A 20,282-nucleotide genomic window follows, 5' to 3' on the forward strand; every position below is an offset into this window, starting at 1 on the left:
TAGCGCCTAGGTGGCTAAGCGGAGTCTAGGCGGGCGCTCAGGCGGGCTAGGCGAATTTAAGTAAATCTATTATATTTCATATAAATAAAAGTTTGTTTATACTTCAAATATATATAATTTCATCATAAACTACAAATAGAATGACATATATATTAGTATTGGAACATAATGAAAACATGGGGAACAAATATATAATGGGTGTTCATTTAAGTATTCAACAAGTTTCTTATAATTTATTGAAGAAAAAAAATGCAGAATGAAACTTATCTATTTTCTGTCTAAGTGAATCGCAACCTAGGAGAGTGCCTAGGTGGGTTTGAGCGGACTAGGCAGGATCCTAGGAGGTCTATACGAGTGCCTAGGAGGTTTAGGTAGGCGCCTCAGCAGGTCTAGGCACTATTTCTTAATTTTCAAACGTCTACGCATTAATCAAGACAGTGACCAACCGCCTAATGCCTAGGCGGTGCTAGGAGGGGATTTTTAGAACAGTGCTTGGAAGATTATTTTATCCCCAATAGTGTATTTCCAGATCATGTTTTTAGACGTCGTTTTAGAATAGAACGAAGTTTGTTCAACAAAATCATGATTGTTGTTTGCAACCATGATTCATACATTGTGCAAAAAAAAGATGTTTTTCATGTTGTAGGTCTTCGTTCTGAGCAAAAAATTACTGCTGCCTTGCAGATGCTTGAATATGGAGCATTTGCAAATCAAGTGGATGAGATTACAAGGATGAGAAAATCAATTGTTCTAGAGTCCCTGATAAGATTTTGCTCCACAATTGAAACCCTCTACACCAATGAGTACCTCCGGAAACCCATGACAATGGACTTGCGAAGGCTTCTGAAAAATGGTGAGATGTGAGGCTTTCCTGGAATGACTAGAAGCATCGACTATATGAATTGGATATGGAAAAACTGTCCCAAGTGCGTGGCAAGAAGCTTATGGTGACAGAAAATAAGCCAAAAGTATAATTTTAGAAGCGGTGGCATCATTTGATACATGAATTTGGCATTTTTTTCGGTGTTCAGGAGCTCAAAATGACCTTAATGTCCTTGCCCAATCTCTAGTGTTCGACGAGGTGCTGCAAGGAAAAACACCGAAAGTCACATATTAGGTCAATGGACATAAGTACGACGGAACATACTACCTAGCAGACAGTGTTTACACAAGATGGACATCATTTGTCAAAACAGTGCCACATCCAAAAAGTGAAAAGGAAAAACAATTCACAAGATGTCAAGAGGGGTGTACGAAGAATGTGGAGCGTTGTTCTGGTATCCTACAAGCTTGTTGGACGATTGTCAGGGGTGCTGCCAGATTGTTTGATGTAGAGGCTCTTTGATCCATCATGATGACGTGTATCATTCTCCACAACATGATTGTGGAAGATAAGTATGATTATGATGTCATCGATGAATACGAGCTAGACACGATCAACAATTCCATAACATGTTTAGATTGTGATCATGACCGCACCGAAGATCTCATGCAACACAAGCCATTGGGAATGGATGGACGTTACAATCAATTAGTCATTAAATGGTACACTTTAATGCAACGAGCATACATGCACTTAAGCCATCAAAGTGACTTAATTGAGCACTTGTGGGGATTGAAACAAGGTGAAGAAACTTAAAAGGAGCTTGTGGTCGAAGAATAAAGTTCTTAGTTTATTTGGTGTGTTTTTTTTTAAGTTTTATTTGGTGTGTTTTTGTAAGTTTATCTAGTGTTTTTTTTAAGTTTATTTAGTGAGTTTATGTAATTTTATTTGGTGTGTTTATGTAATTTTATTTTGTTTGAATAAAATAAAGTACTAAAAATAAACATGAAATTACATAAAGTATTAAAATAAATAAGAAATTACATAAAGTCTAAGTAGCTATGATATGTGGTGCTAGGATATGTGTAGCTAGAACCCCCTCCACTTGTTCCCTTGTTTCTTGCACACCTCCTTTGCACCACGTTCTCTTTTTCCGATGTCCAAAAAGATTTAGAATTCGGAGACATTCCTACTAGAGGCTTGTTTATAGTGTCACGGTCTGTTTAAGCCATTATTTCTTCTCTAATCATTTCCCCTTCTTGATTAAATAGTTTTCTTTGTCTCTTAATATCCGCATCACGTCTCTTAATAGCTGCAAAGATTGCTTGCATAGTCACAGCTTTTGCCTCATCTCTAACTGCGTCCCGTGCAATTTCAGTTCACCTTTATGAGTAAGTTCCTCCATATATTTTGTGTAGTCATTCTTGGAAAAACTCCCTTTTTTCTTTGCCACTTTTTTACCTTGAGGCCTTAAGGACGGACGAGTCAGCTCCTACACTGCTTCAGGTGTCCCTTCCGACTCTTCAAATGCGTTGCCTTTCTATTGGTTCAGGTCTGCTTCTAGCGAACTGTGTAGAGGGATGCCGCAGGATGACAACTTTTGGACCAGTTGGCACAAGTTTGTATCTGGGATAATCTTTGACAACATTCCAACATTCCCAATGATTGGATGATTTGTTTTTGTCGTTCACATTGTACCAAGCTTGTACTTGAAGTGTCTATAAAATGCGAGAGAAGACAATTTTATTATCAAGGTAATTAATGCGGGATAAGACAATATTATAAAATGCGGATGTAATACAAATAAAATAAAAAAATATATTGTAATCTAATTTGCTAAACTTCTGCCACTACTTAGATTATTAGCAGCATGAGAGATGACGTTTTTCCAACAAGTAAGCGATTTGTTGAGTTTTTTTCCAACGACCTTGATTACTTCTTGCGTTTTTTTCAAGCTTCTCGCAAAATGATGTAGTAATTCTACTCTAAAGTTCTCGCAACTGCATCTCATTACTCATAATTGGGTCATGAGGAGAAGCTTGAACCTAGCATTCACACAACGTAACATCTTCGATGACTGCCCAAGTAGCCATTTGTTTTTTCACACAAAAGTATATGAAAGCTTTGGTTCAAAGTGTTGAAAATATTGAAATGTGGTGTAAGGTGGAAGATGATGGTTAGGTTTTTGTAGAAAAAAATAATAAATTTTTGTTTAATTTTTTCTATATTTTAAACAAATTTTATTAAGTTAATTAACCTGGACCGTTAAATTTCAAAAAGATTGAAATCCAACAGCCCAAAATTGGACACGTGGCCAATAGTAAGAATTTTGACATTTTCTTTATTATTATTATTATTTTTTTTTGAGTTTTTTGGCCGAAAAACTTGGACATTGATCTGGAAATCAACCAGTCCAAATTTTGCCACGTCACTAGCCGTTGGGTTTGAAATTCAAATTTTTTTTACCGTTGGAAATCCAACGGCCATCGCCACGTCACGTCCCGTGTCCCATTAATGCGCCTGCAGCACGGGGCCCACCCTTTGATTGCTGTCAAGAATGCGCGCCTATGCGCGAGTGTTTCCTACACACCAGACGCAAAAAAAATCTCATCCTGTAGCTGACATCATGTTGGCGTCAGCGTGACGTCAGATGGGCTAGTTTCTCACTCAATATATTCTAGGCTGGTATCAAAGTTGGGATAGACTTTGGGCTAACTAATTAGATGGGGTGGAGTGGATTTTTTTTTTTTGGGGGGGGGGGGCGCCTGAAAAATGGACTTTGACCTAGCTTATTTGTTAGGGGTGAAAGTGCTCTTATAGAGTCAGTTGGAGTTGAGTTTCTTAAAATTGGCTTTTTAAAATAGATCTTTAATGATTTTACAGCTTTTCTTATAGATGCTCTAATATGTGAAAACTAAGGGCAATTTGGTCAACTTATGAAAAAAATTATTTTTATTTTTTAACAGGAATATGATACAGCTCAATTCATCTAAACTATAGAGAATGAAAACTTGTATTTACACTTTAATATCAAACGAAAATTACATACTCGTATAACACTGTATGTAAAATAAATAACTGCTTCAAAATGCACGATAAGTGAATATGTAAATATTATAAAGGAAAATAAGTAGCATGAATTAGAGAAAAATGGGCATCCAAGTATAAGGTGAGTAAAGCGCGTACATCCTACATAATTTTCGTATGCGCGTAGGAAGTTGTCTAACTGTATGATTAGTATCTATAATAAATTTGGGATCTCCATCCATCAATGGGCGACGATTGCTTATGAATGGAGGCCAAGAATGGATCGAGTCTCGAAAAGAAAAATACCGTAATAGATACGCGATCATTATGATGTTGCAAAATTTGTCCATAAAGTCAGAATTTATAACAACGAAACCGACAAACCCTTAGTCATCAACTTGCTGACTACAAGAGCAATCCAATCAAGAACCTTTTTGTGTTACGTATATAAAGTTGAAGATTATTGTAATTTTCCTTATTTAAGAAAATCTCCAATAACGACAACTATATATTATAAAATTCACAATACTAGAATTAATAGTCAATGACAGAACTGTTAAAAGAATGTTCGAAGGGCAACATATGGCCAAATGATGATTTTTTTTTTTGAACAAACGATATTATCTACACTAAGGGGGAGGGGTGGGCTTAGCCTCACAATGGACTAGTAATAATGTGATTCAAATTCGCCTATGGCCAAATGACGACTTTTATGTGTTACGTTTAATAATTGAATATTATTGGACAGTCTTCAAGCCAAATTCTGGCCACCACCAGCAATTTTTTGGCCTTAAATTAGGTAAAATCATCTTCCTCTCAGTCCTAACTTCATTTTGACATATTTTTGTGTGAAAAATGAATGTGAAATGGATTAGTTTTATCTCCGCTTTGATATCAGACAAAAAACCTATATTATGGCGAAATCTCGGCTGACGAATTACAACGCAGGCGGCAGACCATTGGAGAATAAGAAATAATATTGCTTCAAAATTGACGAAATATTCTTACAGCGTCAAGTATAGTCATTAAAGTTCATGTTAAGTTAAACGAAATATTTTATCAACTAACAGATAATTCCATCGCTAGCTAAGCCAGCGCGTGTTGGAGCATGACCAGGATGTTTTGGCTCCAATCGGCGCGTGACTGCTCTAGCAAGCCTGGCGGCATGTGACTGCTTTAGTTGGTACATGATGGATTTGGCTGAAGTGTGATGGCTCCAGCCGGCGTGTGGCGCTTGTGCGTGACGTAATGTGAACCATTTTTCGACCACTTTTAATTCCTGAAATTACCAAACAAAGGGAAAATTTAGATTCTTTACATTAATGTTTTTTAATGTAATGATTAGTGTGGTAATTTATTATAGGAGAAACTTAGCACAAGGACAAGTTAGGCAAGACGGCTACAACCCCACTGCGTAACTTTGAGAAGGTCTTTACTTTCAAGTTATTATCTTATATGTGTTCCAGAAAAGTGATGTGAGTATGTGACATGCCATGTTTGACTTAGAAAATAAGAAAGGTCTTATATCTTATAATTTTATCATTATTTTGTGTTTACAACTGTGACATGTTTATGCTTGTGCTATATCTGTTAATCATCCATGTTTGCACATTATCTTTTTTCATTTGCACTGTCCAGACCAGGACCAGCTCAATGTGTATGTTCAATGCGTTCATTTTGGATCCAGAGTAGGTGTCAGCGTGTCCCTAGATTGCATTAAGCAACTAGGACTCGTATGGGAGTGCTTAGCGCCAGACTCATGCGATTGTAGAAATAGAACATAACTTATATACCCAGTCTGTTCATGTAGCTCCCTTCTACGTAACTTGTGTGCTAACATGATTGTGATGAGCATTTTTGATATATTGTTTAATATTTTTATACATTATCCTTGCACTATTACTGTTAATTGGGTACTTTAATATTATACACACGAGTAATACGAGTCTTGAAATCTATATAGGTTTTACAGCGAGGGGTTATTATTTTCCAAAAACATTAATTTTTGAAATACTTTACTTTTTGGTCCACTCAACTTTGTTTTGCCCCCTCTAGGACTTAATGGTGGTGCTCTTGTGGCGACGAGGATTACTAAACACTGACACTCACTTCTGATAATGTAGGAAGTTATTTCCTTTTATTGTGTAAATATTCATCCTACCCTAGTTGAGAATATTTGTTACTTTATATTGCACTTCTACTTATGCATTGTAACTTGGGTACTAACCTGCACACTGGGCACTCTTATTTCAATTAATTTTAGGTTTTAATTTATTCACACTCTTTCACATCACCTAGCGGTGGGCAAACGGGTACAGGAACTGCGGGTCGAGACGGATAATCAAGGTTTAGGGCGAGGTAGGGCTTTGAAATTTTAAGTTCAAGCCGGTTCCAGAAGTATAGAAAAACGGGTACCCGAACCGGCCCGTTTGTAATTCCAATGGACGGACGAGATTGAAGAGATCATCTTTTCATCCAATCTTAACCGTTTAGGTCTCCTCGTCCTCAACCTCGACTCTGTCACTCGAGTCCTTGAACTCGATTCTCTCTCGCCGTCTCATCGTCATCCCCACCAACCGAAACCTCAATTTCCTTGAGATGTTGAGGCCCTTCTTCCAACAATACCATCTCATCATCGTCCAGGACGGCGACTCGTCGAAGGTGATCAAGGTCCCGGAGGGCTTTGACTACGAGCTCTACAACCCAACAACATCAACCGGATTCTAGATCCCAATGCGTCCTGCATCTCTTTCAAGGACTCTGCTTGCAGATGCTTCGGCTACATGGTGTCCAAGAAGAAGTACATCTACACCATCGACGATGATTGCTTTGTAAATATTGCTTTCGGGTTTCGAAAACTTGGGATCTTAATCGGGGCTGTTTTGGATGTGGGATTTGATTTTTGAGTTGAAAAGGTTGGATCTTGGTAGGTTTTGGGATATGGGTTTTGTTTGGTTTTTTGAAGTCTTGTTGTTTAATTGAATTTCGATTCGATTCAAGTTGATTAGTTTGTGATGAAATTATGTTGCTTTTGTTGTTTAGATCTGTTGCTGCTGCTAATGTTTGACTTATCCTCATCATTTACATTTATTAATAGACTTTACTTGCTTTGATCTGTTTCTGCTGCCAAGTGATGTAGTCAGGTCACTTGGAGGCTTTTGTTCAGATTGGAAAACCAGACTTAAAACACCATTGGAATAGAAATTTTAGACTCTTGTTCAAATTGGAAAACCACAATATGAATTAAGATTTCAAATGTTTGGTAGAGTATGATTTAAAGTAGATCTCATTTTCAGCTACAACTTGCATTTGACCCAGATCCCATTTGTTTGCAGGTTCGTCGTGGTGGTGTGCCTCAATGCAGTGAAGTAGAGAGAGGGAGGTCAAGAAAATACTGAGTTTTTCCTTCTTTTTGTTAGTCAAAACCGAAAAAAAAGGTAAGAGGACCGGTGGACTCGTCCCGAACCGACCCATCCTGTCCCATTTCCTTTTTAAACAGGTTCGGTCTGGTCCCTCCAAATTTGGGCCCGGCCCAGCCTGTGCCCACCCTTAACATCGCCATCCCTTTATAACTTCATCACCTTCGAGGTATTTGCTAGTATGCCTTGATTTGGGTGTCCATATGGACATTCTGGGACGGGATGTGTCAATCAATTTCAAAATTCTAGCATTTTTGCAATATCAGTTTCCAAATTTTTAGCATTCTTAAACATCAACAAGATTAGTTTCAAAATTCCAGCATTTATGCAAATATCAGTTTCAAAAGTTTAAGTGCTTCTGCAAGAACAATTTTAAAATTTCAACATCTCTGTAAGATCAATTTCAAAATCCTACAATATAAGTTTCAAAATTCTAGAATTTATGCAAGTTCAGTTTCAAAATTTCTACACTTTTGCAAGATTAATTTCAAAAGTCATACGCTTCTGTAAGATCAGTTTCAAAATTCCAACATTTTTGCAAGATCAGTTTCAAAATTTTCAGCACTTCTGCAAGATTAACTTCAAAATTCCTACACTTCTGCAAAATTAGTTTCAAAATTCATGCATCCAATCAATCAAATTCTCAAAACAAATACTTCAAAAAATACTCAAAATTCCAATTGTTCTTAGAAAAGGAAAAAAAAAAAAAGAATTGTTATTGACACTCTAAAAATATCATTTTGCACTTCAAACTTTCTAAAATTAGAAAGAATGCACGTATAAAGAGTATAGAATTAGATTTTTAGAGTGCATTATCAGTTCTTGAAAGAAAAAAAACCTCATATTTCTAGAGAACAATATGAAGAAGAGATAGAGATAGAAAAAGAGAGACATGGGTAGGAAGAAAGAGAGAGAAAAGAACGAAAAAGAAAAAGAGGAGAGAAAAACAAATTATACAAAGAGTTTTTATTACAAATGATTCTTAAAATTGACTCATTCTATCAAGATGATCCTTAAAATTGAAAATCGATCAATGTAGTCCTGGAAAATGAATGTCACAAATCAAAGTGGTCATTCTTTTATAATTCCGTTCAAAATTCTGTTATGTACTGATATGGCATATAACTGGATCCCATAAGTTTAATTAAATATTATTAGATGAATTAAAAATATTTAAATAATAGAAAAACAATTTTTATTTTTGTATAATTAAAAAAAAAAGGAAAAGAAGGAAGAAGAAGGGGATGTTGAATGATGTTGAAGGAGAGATCCACTGATATGTTTTGCTCTTCATGTTATTCAAATAAAAGCACCACAGTATTATCTCTTTCCCAAAAGGGGAAGAAGATAGACTTAGCTGGAGAAGAATTGTCAGCAACACAATTTGAGTTAACGATTTTGGGTTTTTCGGCTTGTGTTCTTTGAAACAATTATTTTTCCTTCATATTTTCTTCTGGGAAATTGGGGAGAGGAGGGGAGATTTCGAACATAACGCGATTCGATCCAATTTTGCCATGGCTGGGGATGTATGAATCAGGGAAAATTCAAATTTTGTGTGTAAAATAATAAGTTTAATTTTAGGTTGAAGGGTCGGCTTACAACTATAAAATATCAGTCTCCTCCTCCTGACTATTGTGGCAGTCTACCCATTTTTTTGCTGGGAACGAGCTTTCTTCGGAAAGACATTTTATCAGTCTCCTCCTGACTATCTTCTTTTCTTTTATTTTAATTTTACAAAAATAAAAAATATTTTGTTATTATTTAAATATTTTTAATTCACATAATAATACTTAATTAAACTTGTAGGACTCAGTTATGTGCTATATCAACACATAACAGACTTTTGGACAAAATTGTGACAGAATGACCATATTGATTTGTGACATCTATTTTCAGAGACTCAATTGATCGATTTTTAATTTCAATGCCCATTTTGATGGGATAAGTTAATTTCAACGATCATTTGTAATAAAAACCTTTACACAAATAAAGAGACACATCTTATAGAGGGGTAAATGAAAATGAACAAGACACACCTACCACATGGATAAATATTGTTTCTGTTTGAAATACATAAAAAATTTAGTCTCCCCTCAAAATATAGGCATAATTATGTTTGTGTTGTTGTTCTTATAGTTAATTTATGAGAAGATGGATGAATCAAGTAATTTAGTGAATTTCTTTGATAAATTGAAGATTAAAAGGAGAAAAGGATCCTCGCCGATCATTTTTCTCGGGATCTGAGGGATTTCGTGATCGTGATCGTGATCGTTCATAGTACATCGTACGGTTAAAAATCATTTCAAAATTTAAAATTAAATATAAATAGTACCTAACGAAAACTGATCCTATAATGTACAATAAACGCTCACAATTGCGAAATCCCTAAGATTCTCAGGAAAAGGGAATGTGAGAAAGTAGAAGAGAGTATCTATTGTTTCTTACTTTGATATTTTATTTAGGGAAGTGTTGTTGGTAGTTTAAAAATCTCATTCTACACTCCTCACAAATGTATTTTTCTTTCCTAATTTAGAAAGTTTGAAGTGTAGAATGAAATTTTAAAATGCTAATAATAATTTCCTTTATTAATTTAGAAATGATATTCTGATGCCAACTATGCCCCTTGTGGAGACCATGAATTGCTTGCATTCTTCCATCTTCTTTGGTCAATGATGACCTTTTGGAAAAATCAAAAGTAATTTTATAGGTCACGTTGCCACGTTCTTTCTATGAGATTTTTGACGGTGTAGTTTGTTTCTGCGTCAATTATCTAGATCGCAACCAACAAAAACATACCTAAGGGAATCTAGATATTTTAATTAGAGGCATGTTTGTTTGTGATCATATTAAGCTAATCACATGATATGCTTATAAAACATATCAATTAACCACTAATTATAATTATTTGATGTAAAGTACATCCCAAATATGCCTTAATATAAAATTAAAACTGTAATTACCTAATTAGAACTCAATTTCTATAGCTCACTCTAATAAGAAATGATTTATATATTAGTAGGAGCTATATTATTAGTAGTTAAATAGTTATCTCATTTTGGGGAGGAAAATCGACAAGGATCATATCTGTATTTTTTTTTTCTTCTATTCTAAGCATCATCCGTAATTCAACACATTTTTTTACCGTTTACACATGGCTATGGAGGTTTTAGTCATTGACTCAAACAAATTAAAAAAGAATTATGAGTCATAATTGTAAAATATTGTGCAGAACAAGAAAAAAAAAATGTGTGCATAAATCACTGTAAGATGCAGGTAGGGTGCCACATGGTCAGCTTGACATGAAAAACCAAAGTACCAAGAGAGGGTCCTCTTTGTGAGGGTCTCGGAGATCCTCAAATCACATCCGTTCATCGTACATTATATAGTTAATTTTTATTAGGTACTGTTTATATTTAATTTTAAATAAAAAAATTTATAATAATTTCTGATTACATAATATACGATGAACGAATGTAATTAAAGATTCGTCAGACTCCTTACAAAGAGGATCCAGTGAGAATCCTCCTCGCAAAGTACCCAAAACGTTATATTTTTGGTAAACAAGTACCCAAAACGTTTGTCATGTGAATGGATTGTTTTTTATTCCCTGAGTAAAGTACCTTTTTCTAGACTGTTTATGGCAACACTAAAACCACACAGAAGAAAGAGAGCTGTGTCACCACCAACCATGTACAGACACGTGGGGCACGATCCCGGTATCCGGATCGGTTAGATTCTTCGGTGCGCTCTCGTCCATTAGTACATAATGGTTTCCAGAATTTCATGGCTCGGCGCACAATCGGCCAGGTAATTTTGGATTCCTGCAGTTAGATTCCTCACCCTTTAACGGACACGTGTCCACAGCATCCCATTTTTCTGCATGGTGACCTAAATATATTTTGGATTTTTTTTTTCTTGAGCTTTTTCGTGAAGGGATAAGGATTCTTTTGGGACGAGGGACTCTCGTTCAACGTGACATGTATTTGGAACCATCCATTGTGTTCTAATCTTTTTCAATTGCATTTGTAATATCTTATTTGCTATCTAAAAGTGAAAAATGCCGAATCCTTGACTGACTTTATGTAATTCGAAGTTTTGGATCCTTAATAATCAAGAGATTATCCAATAATTTTTTTTTTATTTTTTTTTTATCATAAATGTCCTTTTAGTCAAGAGGTGTCTAAGAAATGCATAATCACCAATTCGGATTCGATATCAACAGTGAAAAATAAATATATTGAGTTTTTAGTATTCTTGTCTCATCATTGGAATCAAATTTAATGATGATCGATCATGAATCAATAGTCACAATGTGCCAAGAAGAACGTGAGAGTTATGAGAATGTGAATATAGACAGAATGGTTTATCTATATTATCCAATCTTTTTTTATCAGAAATATTCTCTTAGTCAAGAGGTGTCTAAGAAATGCATAATCACTAACTCAAATTCGATAAAAATGAAAAATAATATATTCCAATTTCGTGATCTGGTCTCATCATTTGTTGTAATCTTTGATGGTGATTGATCGTGAATTACTGGTCACAATGTGACAAGAAGAATGTGACTCTATCGTTTAATTAATTAGTGTTTAATTTTCAAGGGTAGGAGCTTCGTTTCCACACAAGTTGTCTTATGGTTCGATTGGTTTATAAGACTATAATGTAATATAGATAAAGAATGTGAATATATACGGATGATTTGCATGGATTTTGTTTAGAATCTATCTACGTAAATGCATGTTGTACGGTGAAGGAATATGGTTCCCACGCAGACAAGCATTTGTGGAGTTGTCTATGTTTAAAACAGTAGTTGTGTTTCGTTTAGATGAAGAATTCCGAATCGGATAATAACCTTTACAGAAACGGTGAGAAAGACATAGAGCTAGGGTTTGAGCTTTTTGTTGGCAATTTATTAATAATGGAAAAATAATCAAGTTCGTCATCTCACGAGAATGCTTTTAGCAAATTAGCACTCATAACTTCTTTGCTAATCTCTTGTGAGCATCTATGTTTTGATGTAATATAGTTCAGTTTGATATGAAAGCATCAATTCTTTTTTCTCTAAACTTTTTTTAGATATCAGTGATGTTTCTTACAAATTTCAAGTATACCATGTAAAGTGAACTTGTTTAGAGAGAATGTAGAGAAATTTAAACTAGTTCTTATTGTTTTTTCAAGTCTACTTCCTTGAAAACGTGACAACTATACATATGTGGATTAGGCCAACCGGACAAACTATTGGACATGCCTTTATACTGTATATGTATATGTATTTGTTGATCCTAAAAATTACCTAGCCTACGTGGCCAGCAGGCCGAGTAATTAGTAAGCTAACTATGTCTTTCGGTTGAGTGTGGGGCATGCCAACTCGTCGGCTGAGTTTGGCCAGAAAGTAAAATATGCTTGATGTGGCGTTAGACGCGCTGCTGACTTCTTGATCTTGCGACTGCAGCCAAGGAAGGAACACGTCTTGGCCTTCGGGTTCTAAAGCCTGAAGACAAGGCTGCTAGTTCTATGAAGTTCAATATCAAATTTGGCTTTCAGTGTGCCGCATGTAGTAACTTGGTAACACCTCACTTCGCCAAGAAAGCTGATGAGATGACCTCTACCAACAAAGACTTGGAAATCCATGTTGATTGAGACTTGGATAAATAACCAGTCGGTCTCGAAGCAGTGCTGTTTATCCAAATTGAAGGTACTCTTCAGTTGATTGGTTCTACAGCTCCAGTGATGTTTATCCAAACTGAAGATGTTGCCGGTTGCCTCCACAGTGCTCTTTATCCAAACTAAAGATATGTTGGCGGAGAAAAAGAAAATAAAAATCTCAAGATGTTGGAGAGGTTTGCACAGGGCAGTTGTGTGTTGGATTGGAGAGGCCTTGAATGATGCACTCCCCTCTCTATTTATAGTAATGATCTCTTCCATGGCCGCGGTAGAACTCCACCCAGATTAGAATTCCTCAACCCAATCTCATCAAGTCTCAACCAATCCTAACCCCTATAGGACTCTGAACCAAACTATTTAATCACCCAGATTCATCCCTTGATTCTCGGCATCTTTCCTGACTCAAAGCATCCTTAATTTTTGAGAATCCTCATTGTACTGGGATTAAATCAACTAACCCCTATTCAGATAAAACCATCTCCTGATAGGATTCAGACGAACTCCACTGGGCTCGACCCATGACAGGATATTCCCAGTATCATTTTTTGGACCAAGAATGACCCTAGGCTTAGCCTAAAGCGTTATTTCGGGCCCAAACAATATTTCAGGATATCATTTTGTTAAAGAATATGACCATATAGATTATTGTGTGTGTGTAAGTAATAATAACAAATTTCTTGAAAAAGTCCCAGCATCACTCAAAGTTCTGGAATATACTTGTAAAAGTCTGCGAGGACCCTTCGAATGTTGATACGGATCTCTTTTGTGCCTATCAAGTGTTTGATGTAATGTCTGTTAGGCATCTCTCGATATGTTGCGTTGACATCACTTGACAAATCCTCTTGATATCACTCATCAGAATGCTTCAGTATATATTGATATTTGTTGACATGTAAGCAACATGGTTTGGCTGACAACAACAAACCCACTAAATGTTTGATAAAATGTCACAAGGAACAAACATAATTTTTTGCACACTTCCTACTATGTTTCTATCTAAAAAAACTGTATTTTAATACCGAAATCCTCCCAAAGTTCGAATCCGACCCCTTTCTTTTGAAAATAGCAATAACCATCTTTAAAACTACAGCATGTTACATATAGTGGCCTTACAATCTGAAAAAAACTATCTAGTCAACTTCTATTTCTAACGTGGCAATCAGCGAGTTCATTATGACTTACATGCATAGACACTATATAGAGGTCACACAAATTTGCAGATGCCCTAAACAAAATACATAAAAACTTCTTGTAAGAAATGAAAAATGGCTCACGTGACCAATCCAACATTCATGTAAACACAAAATAACTTCATCGATTGTCCACAAAAAAAAAAAAAAAAAAAAAAGTAGTTAACTTGTTAGTTTGGACGACCTAAGAGTGAATAGTGTTACATTTTGTAACATTAAGAGTTTATATTTACCATGCATATATAGTTATTACCTATATATTACTCTAACTGCAATGTAGGTCTCTCTCCTAATCCCTCTTAGGCCTTCCATGCTAATTAATAATGTTTGGGGGGGCATCATGAGAGTAGCTGTTGCTTAACGATCAATCATGGTTGGAATTTAGTAAGTCGATAACGATGTGTTTGAATTGGAACATTATGTGTGGTCCACTTACCTTTGTTTCTGGTTTTTATATTGCTGCTAGCTAGCTGTTTACAAATTTGGGTTGATCGAGTGCTTATCCATTTAAGTATCCTTGACTTCTGTGCTACGACACATGTCACAGTTTGCTCTGAACAATAGAGCACACTAGCTAAGACCCTTATGATTTGGGACAATGTTATTAGCTTAATTAGCTAGGTTGGAGACAATAATTCCAGCTTAAACACTATTGGATTAATCGACGGTGTAGAGAGTGACAATAATTGAGTTCGGGGTGTAAAATAGTTGGGTTGATAAATAGAAAAAAAGAAAAAGAAAAAGTAGATAGAAATACAAAGCAGAGAGAGAATAATTATGGTTGGAAAGGTGTAAAGAGGAGACACTAATTCGGTTAGAACTTAGAGGTTAACACATTATCTTTGTGTACTGAGTTCGTTTTGGATATAGCTTCTTTAGGAATTACTTTTGCTTATTAAGACACCAAACTGACACATTCTGACCGTAAAATTTACATAAATATCGAAATTGGAGCGTGTTGGTTGGCATCTGGAAGGTGACGAAGCCGTAAAATATAAGTAATGTGGAAAAAGTGTGAGTGAATGACAATCTAACCTGAAAGTCTAAGTATAAAACTAATTGTGAGTGTGCAGAGAAGGGTTGAACCCATTAACAAACACGTGAGTGCCAAGGCAGGGATAAATAGTAAAGAAGTAAAGGTAATATCCCATCCCGAATAGGATGGACATTTATACAAAAAGTACATGTTAAATGCTTCTCTAGCAACTTTACCTATGGTCTACAAAACACTTCTAAACTTTCGTTCAAATACATAGTCAGAATCACTTTTAGCTGTTGACAATGAACTCGTTTAGATGTGTTTTTAAAATGACTAAAAATGCTTTTAGAGGAAAATATTTTTTTGGTTCCAAAAGCACTTAAAATGGTTTCTGCAAAAAGCATCAGTTATGTGCTTCTTCCAAGAAGCACTTTTAGAATTTACTTGCATTTTTACTAAGGATTGGTTCCAAAAACATTTTCACCAAAAACACTTTCAGCCATTTTAAAAGCACATCCAAACAAGCACTTAAAATGGTTTCTGCAAAAAGCATCAGTTATGTGCTTCTTCCAAGAAGCACTTTTAGAATTTACTTGCATTTTTACTAAGGATTGGTTCCAAAAACATTTTCACCAAAAGCACTTTCAGCCATTTTAAAAGCACATCCAAACAAGCACAATATTGTTGCTATACAAAATCGGCCTCAGCCTAAGTTGAACATTTTCGTAAAAAAAAAAAAAAAAAAATGAAAATATGATGGCATTGTTTATTTATGGGGTCTTTTAATTTATACCCAATCAACTCAGCATATTTTAGAAAAAACTCAAATGAAATATTTTGTAATTAATGTCAATTGAACTTAATATTTTAGGGTTGAAAGTAACAAATTTGTTCTTTATGATAAAGGTTTTAAAAGTCTTGATTAAATGCTAATTTGATCAAGTTTTACATTTTGAATTTGAAAGCTTGCATTGCCGCCATAAAAACTTGAATCCATAAGAAACAATTCTAGCCATAATATTCAAGATTGATGTAAAATAAAATGTCTATTAGCCAATGTTTTAAAAGGTGAGGACGAAGTCAGGACATTTCATGAATAATCTCGTCTTGTTGTATAGTATTTAAGATTATTATATCCTTAATATATAATATATAATATTTTCTATATCAAATATTTTGTCATTTTATGTGTGTCTGATCCATTGGACTTGGTTTTCATTGGGCCTTGTAACGCTTTAAAAAAAAAAAACCATTGTACAAGTATTTGGGAAAAAAAAAAAATGAAAGAAGAAAATCTGATTCATCTAAGCGGGTCAGATCCACTGGAGTTCCGACCTAACCCGCCTACAACTTCCGTTTTCGACCATCTGAGACGCGAAATCAGTGTCATTCAAAGGAACTCCTCGAGCCTAATCAAACTGTCGTGTTGATTTCATCATTATATCCCTGTACATAGCGAATTGAGGTTGAGAAGGTTTTAAAACCTCGCACTAACCTTATGCCGCCTAGTCCAGTTGGCCATAAGTGTTCTATTGATAGATCGCTGAAAAAACCGCCTAGATGAGTATCCGTTAACGACCGAGAAGAGCACGTGGGTACGCTGACAACTTTATGTCACAAGTCTCCTTGAGGAGGAGTACTCGAATGCTACTTAACAACATGTAGGCAACACTAGAGGCTTAGGATGCGACATAAAGGTAGTCAAGGTAGTGCTTGGTAAGGCAAGGCAAAGTAACCGAGACCTAAGTGAGACGCTTCGGCCACCTAGGCGTTAAAAGACGCATCGGCTATCTACAAGAACGTCACTTCATCGACAAAGACCAGGTGGGTGAAAAGCTATCGGTAGTCTAGTATAGGTGATGGCACGTTAGGTTCTAGTTTGAGAGGCCCAAGGTGGGGGGAGCGAGGCCTATATAAAGGGGTAGAGACCTCCATCATGGGTCAAGCGAATAAGAGAGAATAAAGTGAATGTATTTGCCAAGCAATATAGCCTTGAAATCAATTGAGAAGCAACACACTGGATGTAGCTTAGTTTTGAGGAGTGAACTACTTATATCTTTGAGTGCGTTTCATTTAAGTCCAATTCACTAACCCACCTAAAATCAGTTATTTAAGTTTGTTAACATTACAGTTTTGAGCGTTAACAATATCAAAACTCGTTTTTTTTTTTTTTTTTAGATTCTACTCATAGCGCATAGTCAATTGGAACCTTATCAATAGGTAAGCAAAGTATAACTACATTACCTCTGCAATAGGTTTCAAAACCTATCTACGTAGGTTTTAGAACCTATATCACCATCTTACCTCTACATTTGGTATCAAACTCATTCACACTACCTACACATTTGGTATCAAACTATCCACATTACTCAAAAACATTCAATTTCAATATCATTAACCAAACGTCATAAGGTTACTTATCTTCAACTTTTTTTTATCCAATAGTAGTTGGTTTCTCACTTTATTAAAGTACATGAATTAAAATCTCATGAATGAAAAATACTGATTAATTAACCACCAACACATCACACACAAGTAATTAACGTTGTCTGAAACTATTTTTGATTTGATCTCGAAATCCTCATATAGCATTTCTTCCAATTGTAGATGGGTAATTCATGTTCCACATGGCCAAATAAGCGTCATTTTTTAATCTTACTATAACTTGATTCTTTGAGAGATGTTAAGGAGACTTTCTTAACAGTGAATTCTTTATAAATTTTCTTCAACTTACAGTTTAATTTCCATAATAATATTATAAACCTTAACCATACAACAAATTCCATACTCGACCTACACTTCTATTTTGGTCCGTGGTTTGATGATGGACGATGCCAGTTGGTGCGTGTAGAGAGAAAGAAAAGAGAACATGATAAAAAAAAGGATAATGGAAACTGAGGAACCTATCAGTGAAGCGGTTCGCCGCATACGAACTCAGCTACTTACATGTGTCCGTCCCATCATCCCTCCCTTAAAAAGGCCAAAAGCAAATCTCCCTCTCCCTCTCCCTCTCTCTCTCTCTCTCTAGATCTCTATCTTTCTCTCTCTTGTTTCTTCCAGTCTGTTGATGCTTTTTAATGGTTGATCTACGTGTTTCCCACTAGGGTTTGTCTTCCACTATTTCTCAGTCCTACTCGTACGCTCCTTCGTACTTGGTCTTGGGCAAAAAGGGCAAAAAAATAATGAACAAAAAGGGAAATGATATTGCAACGCCGTCTGTGGGAATCGAACCCACGACCACGTGGTTAAAAGCCACGCGCTCTACCGGCTGAGCTAAGACGGCTTACTTGATCATTCATCCGATCTTTCCTTAGTTAATATGCAAGACTAAGCGAAGGGCTTCTTCCACACTTACTGTAGGCATATTTTTGTTGGGCCCAGACTTTTAGTCCAGGTCTATTCATAATCTGGCTGGGCTCAACCCCGAAGCCCAGTTATCAACACCAAGCAATTGGTCTAGTCAGCGTGCTTGCCTGGTTTACATAATTTTTTTAGCCTCTCATACATGTCTTTTTATTTCTAGTCACCAGACTGAATATTTCAAACGAAAAATAACGAAGAAATTCATAATTAAAACATGATAGGCTTAAAGCACGAAACCACTCACAAATTCATTAATCCTTGAAATATTACATAACATAAACAACGTAGAAGCATCTTTGAAATCGAATACTTGTTAGTTTAAAGAGATTCTTATCCTTCACTCTGTCTTCACTCGAAGCAATCTTTTTCTTCACCATTTATATAGTTTCAAAGTCGTCATTCCATGTCCCACACGTGTTAGACTTTTGTGATCTAAATCTATGTTTATAGAGGCATGATATAATGCCTTGGGATTGGTTGGTTGGTTTGATCAGCTCGTATTAAGAAAAAGCTAAACTGAAACTTTATTGTGTTTGGCTCGCGAGCAGTTTGTAATTTAGAGTAGATTTTATTTGGGAGAGTATCTTTTTAATAATAAAAAAGAACGCTTTAAGCATTGTGTTTGTTTCTACATTTTGAAGTTTACATGAACTCCGCAAAGTATTATATTTGCGTTGAGCCTGAGGATTCATATAATATTAGAAAGAGAAGTATCGTTAGAAATGAGCACAGTTAGGCTGGTATTGATTTTAGCCAAAAATGAGGCCCAATCAACTACATTTTGTAATGGGCCAAAGTCCAATAATTTTGGGTTTGCAACATTTCAACTTCATTAGCCCAATTACAAAACATAATAATAAACAAACAAAACCTATTTTTATTTTATTTTCTAGACCATTAAACCATATGAGTTTTAATGAAACACTCTTGGTATTGTTCACTTTTAACAAAAAAAAAAAAAAAAACATTTTTACCTTTTCCTTGGTACTATTAACTATACATTTATTTGTCATTTTTCATTAAAACTAAAGTTTTTTTTGGACTTGTCGTTAGTTTTCCTTTAAACCATCCCAAACTCTGAACTTATATGATACAGGTAAACTGCTATTATAACATTTTGTGTCAATAATATGTCATGTAAAGAAAAATTTTCATATTTTTTATATTATTAGCACATAACATGAAGATATACTCGTGTCATGTAAGTTATTTTCTATAGACAAAGACTTTCCTTACATCCACATGCATGCATCATAATTCATAAACATCGTTATCAAGACAAAAATATCTTAGCTAAAAAAGGATTAAAATAAATGTCTGTCATTTCGACCGAAAAAAAAAAATGTCTCAGTCATTGCAATTGCCCACAAACCTTTGTCCGTTTGCTAACGGGATTTTATTTAACTTATGATGTATAATATATCTTCGGCCAACCGTCCAATAGCGGGCAACAAAGACAAAAGGCTTAAAGTAAAGCCTACGACTTTTGAAAGTGAAATTTAAGAACCTGAATCAGAATAAAGGTACCTTGAATCGAATCAAACCGAACCACAATTCTAATTAATTAAAACCTAACTCACAATAATTAACCACAGTAAATAAATAAATAAATTCTTCAACATCACACTTGCAACTTTGTTATTGGACGAATGTGATGTTTGGTTGGACATGGATCGGTGAACGTGGGAATTATTATAAGAATACAAATCCAAATGTTACCTACTTTTTGGAGAAGTTCTTGTGTGCGACCAACGGTATTAAAAAATATTCTATTTGTTTCTAATTTATATTAATAGAGCATATAAAGCCAGTAGTTG

The 20,282-nt window shown here is 35.3% G+C and overlaps 1 non-coding gene across 1 annotated transcript; it reads right to left on the bottom strand.

Annotated features, from left to right (window-relative positions):
* Nucleotides 1–18,312: 18,312 nt before the first annotated feature.
* On the bottom strand, nucleotides 18,313–18,385 carry TRNAK-UUU. Its single transcript has one exon. It is a non-coding gene; the product is annotated as a tRNA-Lys (tRNA).
* Nucleotides 18,386–20,282: the final 1,897 nt, after the last annotated feature.

This window comes from the organism of the source record quoted next, unplaced genomic scaffold (assembly GCF_019419815.1).
Source record: "Pyrus x bretschneideri cultivar Hongxiangsu unplaced genomic scaffold, Pyrus_bretschneideri_v1 Contig8, whole genome shotgun sequence".
In the NCBI taxonomy this organism is placed as follows: domain Eukaryota; kingdom Viridiplantae; phylum Streptophyta; class Magnoliopsida; order Rosales; family Rosaceae; genus Pyrus; species Pyrus x bretschneideri.